This window comes from Oreochromis niloticus, linkage group LG9 (genome assembly GCF_001858045.2).
Source record: "Oreochromis niloticus isolate F11D_XX linkage group LG9, O_niloticus_UMD_NMBU, whole genome shotgun sequence".
NCBI lineage: Eukaryota > Metazoa > Chordata > Actinopteri > Cichliformes > Cichlidae > Oreochromis > Oreochromis niloticus.
Window position 1 is genome coordinate 10,222,720 of NC_031974.2, and position 5,463 is coordinate 10,228,182.

Sequence of the window (5,463 nt, forward strand, 5' to 3'; positions counted from 1 at the left end):
TATGTTTGTGAGAGTGTCTCATGACAATGACGTACAAGCGTGCAATGTCTGAGGCAGCAACAGACGTGTGCAGATCAACAATGGATAATATGGAGTGCGGGAGAGAGTATAACCATGAAGCGTTTAAAGCTTGGAAGTACTGACATTACTTTGAGTTTGATTCCGTAAAAAGTGACAAAAACATTCGCGTCTGCTGTACGCTCTACGTGGGAAGAAAACTTCTTGCCACAGCAAACAATTAAACTTAAAATCTGAGCAAGCGCCTAGCACGCTGCCACGGGAATGTGAAATTCACAGAGAAACCCCTGGATCCCTGTTACGACCCGGCTCTGCTAGGCGACAGTGGACGTAACATAAATGAGCCCAGAGACCAGGGGGTTAGATAAAAAGAAAAACACAAGGTTTATTAATACAACTGAAAACCGTTAGTGAAACTCACTAGGCAGTAGGGTGCTTTAAACGAACATAACAAACAGCTCAGGTACTCAAATAACACAAATACAACACTAATCAGCTAATGCCAATCACCTAAACATCTCACAAGCGGCTACTCCAAAACAAAGACTCAAAAGGGCAGCAGGGCAACGGCAAAGGCAGGAGGGACAATCTGCACACACTGTAAAAAGAAAAACCCTATTGAAATTAAAAAAATTGATGTCCAATGGTCACATCCAAAATATTTGACTTCATAGAATCCAAATTGAGTCACTTGATATGACCTGATACTTTTATGTTGATATAAACAATATTACTAGACTTGACTGAAACTTTAAATTTTGCATTGATCCAAATTGATTTTTTTTTACATAGAACCATATTTTAATTATTGAACCAAGCTAATATATTGAAATTTAACCAACCTAATGTATTCACATCGAACCAAATTAACATGAACTAATATGTTTGTGTTGAAGCCAGGTAATTGATTTACATATATTCAAACTATATTTTTTACATTTCATTTTATTTCAGTTCAAAAATGCTCTGCATTTCCTATAAAAAACAAGACAGTTGGCCAACCAATTATTTCAAAATTATTTATTGTTCCAAACCATTTTAACTATAATCAATAGAGAGGATTAGTAATATAAAGATTTAGTGCTACGGCAGAAATGATTAGAGAAATGTTTGTTTTATAAAACCTGCAACCTTTTGAAAACCAGTATAAAACCTGCAATCTTTTTAGAACTGGTATAAAACCTGCAACCTGTCTAAAACTGGCATAAAACCAAAACTCTTTTTAAACCAATTTGCAAGTACTCAAAAATGTTTATATGTGCACTGTGCCTGTACAATGTAAAAAAAAAAATGTACACATGTATCAATGAAATCAACTTAAATCTCCCTTTCAAATGGGTGTTCTTATAACTTTTGAATGTAGAATACCACTGCAGGCCAACCAAGCAAAATAACCAAGCACACATACACATGCACACATGCATGCAAACACACTACTGTGCAGTGTTAAGTTCACAATTAAGTTTGCAAATCTTAGAGGTCATCTTGTTAAAGTCAAGCTCCATCATAATCTTTTGAAGAGCCTCAAAGGTGAAGCTGAATCCTCGTGGATATTCCATATTAAGAGCATAACAGAGTCCAAAGACCATTGCCACTCCAGCTGCCACAGAAGGCAACTCATTCAGGACTTCCACACCATCAATGATTATCCCGATGTCTCGAGGCTGATGTAGGAGGCTTGAGTTGTCCCTGAAGACGAAGAGTGCCATGGTGGTACTCTGCAGCTCTTCCTCAGCTTCATCTTTCTGGGATATCTTGAGGTAAAATATGGAACAAAATGTACAAGTGAAGAACTGAAGTCTGGCACACCTGATAAATCTTTGACCATAATAAACTACTATTTTGATAGTTGTTTGGTCACAGACTATTAGAACAATTATTTGACTAATCAGATTGTGAATTGCATAATCATTAAATTAAATCAATGGTTTTCATAAACGTACCACAGAGCCCAAGAAAAAAAAGAAAACAATACAGAACCCTAAGATATTAACTTGATGAGCTGATTAATCGTTGCTGTTCTACATTAATCACTGCATTTAATAGCAGAGTTGTCAAATTTACATCAAGAGACTGCATCTCATGTAGAGACAGAACAGATATGGACATACCATGTATTCTTTTATCAAGTCCTCAACACGTTCTCCAAGGTAGATAATAAGAGATTTAAGTATACACTCCCTCCTAATGTCAGCATCAGCATCCTGCAGGAACAATTAAAATTGTTACTATGCAATATGGAGAGTATGCTGCGTGAAAGGCATTTTTTTTCACCTCTCTATCCTCATGAGGTGACTAATGCCCCTTTTCCACCGACAAATCGGCACGGTGCGCTTGAGAGCAGTTCAGTTTAGCGGGGATGAACTCGCTTGTTGCGGTGGAAACATAAAGCGGACGTAACTGGGAACAGGGGCGAACCCATCTGGCTATGAAAAGTTGCGCACAAAAGTCTTTGTCCGCAACATCACAGCCCAAAGAACAACAACAATCGCGATATATGTGTGTTTTTGTACTTTGCTCTGTCTGTGGTTCATTTTGATTGGTTTGATTTTTGGTTCTTGTGGAGGAAGTCGTCGTGGTCCAAAGTCAATGGAGTATGGTTGCTGGGAGTTTTGAGGGAGGGTCTAGATTATTATGAAATGTTTAAAAAGGATGTGCAGTGTAAATGCAAAATGATACCTGTTCAGATTAAATGAAAATGTATGCTTCAGCCATGGAATGGATGGAGCGATCTGTGGTTCTGAAAGCATACAGAAAAAAAAGAATAATGTTACTTCTCTATAAAAAACATAACATAGAAAAACCAAGAAATACGTAACATGACATGCACATCCTTATAAAAAGCTAGTACTATAATTTGATTTAGGTTTACCAAACAGTCTACAGACCAGCCATTAGCGACTAAGTTTGGCATAGGGTCAATTTTTTGAAGTTAAAATTAAAATTTCTTCAGAAAATGCACATTTTTCCGAGCCGCGCCTGAAAGTCAATTGAAGGAATTAGTATGTCATTGATCTTATATGCTGGCGTGTTATTTCTGTCTCTAAATCATGCACATTAATAATTATCTTTTACGCTCGGTGTACAAACACATAACACACAGATATTTATATGAAGAGAGACAGAGACAAACGTGCGCGCACAAACACAAGCTTGTGTCTAGAAACCGCGAGCTCACCAGAAAAATTCAAACGAAGTGGAGCACGGAGTTATACTATGAATGTTATGAACTATGAACTTATGCTAGCTAGCTGTATCCACCACCGATGCATCGTGGTAACGCTAGCTAGTTAGTATACTGGTAAAATACGGCTTTTTGCCTAACTTGCATTCCCGACTGTGATGGTCGGTTGCTGGTAACCAGTTCTAACGTCGCGCCGGATAGCTAGCTAGCTTGTAGCTAGCAGCTACAATCATGCAAAAATTGGGGGTGGCTGTCGACCCAGCTTAAATGGGGTTATTTTCTGCAATTTTGGCAATACAAATTATAAAAGCTTTTGTAACACACTTGGCTTTACTTACGTTTATTTTCAGATGAAATTAATCAAAGATGTGACACGATGTTTCCAGCAGCCATGCAGAATAAAAATGGGTCCCGGTCTATTTCTGGTGGGCGTGTTCAAGTGCAAATCACTGACTCAAATTAAAGATATTATCTGTTCAACATGGAAAGAAATATATGTTTTGAGAGAAATCAAAAACTTTGCGTTGTATCCTTTGTACAGATATTTAGTTTCATCCAAATCAAAAGTGGTATTTTAAAATGCAAAAAGAAAGGGTTTCACAATCAAATCAATGATTTTATTCTGTTTTGAATGGCACTTATTAGATTGAATGAATGACTGCATGTTAGACTTTTTTCAGTGCAGTCTGTTCAAATCAACAAGTCCCCCACGAATGAAGGATCCTCAGCCTTTTATATTTCCCGGTAAATGCAGGCAGCCGTGTCATTGGTCCGTCGTGTTCAAGGCTCCTGCAGCAGCCAATGGTGTGAGTGGTCTGGCACACTCTGATCTGCATGGAGTTGGGGCGGGCATAGGTCCGGGCCAGCCAATCCCCCGTGAGTCCTGGAACACTTTGATTTCCATAGAGGAAGGCGGGGCCACCTGAGGCCAGAGGCCGTAAATATCCCCCCACTGACATCCCCGCTGCGGCTACAACATCCACTTGCACCGGGGAAACTTCTAATGGCCCCACTCCTGCTAAACAGGTGAAAATAGACTTAAGAGTGACAAGACTAACTAATAAAGTAACTAATTACCTTTGAAAATAAGTAAACTGAAAAGTAACGGGATTACTTTCTTGGAGAAGTAATCAGTAATTAGTAACTAATTAGTATTTTCAAGAAACTTGACCAACACTGCCTAACTGTACAAAATATGTTAAACTTTTTTGCTTAAGATTTACTATTCTTTGCTTACAGGCACATTGAAAAGAGACTACACACAACCATGCTATTCAGAAAGGTGCAGGTACGGATTCAGACTCACCACTGATTTAGTTTTAGAGATTATGAAATTGTAATATCCTTCTTCTATAATTTGGCAAGGCCATGATAGAAACCAGACAACATTGCTCAGTAATGGTGTTAACCTCGGCCTACATGATTCACAAAACAATAAAATCAAACAAATAGTTGTATTCCAACAGCTTTCATTCTCCAGGTATCTTTCATTTCCTCAAAAATATTCCATTCCTCTCATGTCGTCAAAAATAATATAGCCTTGAAACTGTTAGCCCATAGTGAGAACACATGCCATAAGTCACATCTGCGCATAAACTGATGTTGTTTGACAAGCTCTATGCTAAGATTCACTTTATTTAATTTCCCTCCTTTTTCGCTCCGTTTTTAATCTCAGAACATTATGCCTTTGGCAATATCACAACATTTCACCTTGAGAGAAATCTTCTGAAAAAGACAAAAATTAAATTTCAGAAGATGGACGATTTTGGCCTGCAAACCACTTCAAAGTCACATACCTTAACGTGGAAAAATGAGAATGGTACCCTATCAGTGGAGGATGACTTATTGCTGTGAGGCAGCCTATAGACAATCTGTCCTGTGGTATAATATGTGTGTAAATGATAATGTTAAAGGTTATTGTCATGCTTCACTGGTGACTCAAAATACATTGCCTCTCTGGAAGCTGGCTGATCATTAACTCAAGGTGTCAGGGGACGCACATTTGCTCAGTGGCATTCTCCAAAGCCAAAAAGGTATGTAATGCTTCTCCTCTAGAGAAAGGTACAGAGGGAGATGTTCTAGTTGTCTGATGTATATCAGTGCTGAATATCTCAGAACCAGCCTCTTGAATATCTTAAGATTTCGGTATAACCTTGAGAAGGCAGTGTTGTTTCTTGTCACTTACTTCTAACTTTCACTAATCCCAGTTCCTAAATGTAGGAGACAATGTGATGATGATAGCAAGGATTTTTTTCTTGAAC

The 5,463-nt window shown here is 38.2% G+C and overlaps 1 long non-coding RNA gene across 1 annotated transcript; it reads right to left on the bottom strand.

Annotated features, from left to right (window-relative positions):
• Positions 1–348: 348 nt before the first annotated feature.
• Positions 349–4,222, bottom strand: LOC109203474 (uncharacterized). The gene is made up of 4 exons (XR_002063248.2): positions 3,541–4,222; positions 2,698–2,758; positions 2,130–2,222; positions 349–1,772 (listed from the first exon to the last, which is right to left on the bottom strand). It is a non-coding gene; the product is annotated as an uncharacterized LOC109203474 (long non-coding RNA).
• Between the last annotated feature and the right edge of the window lie 1,241 nt (positions 4,223–5,463).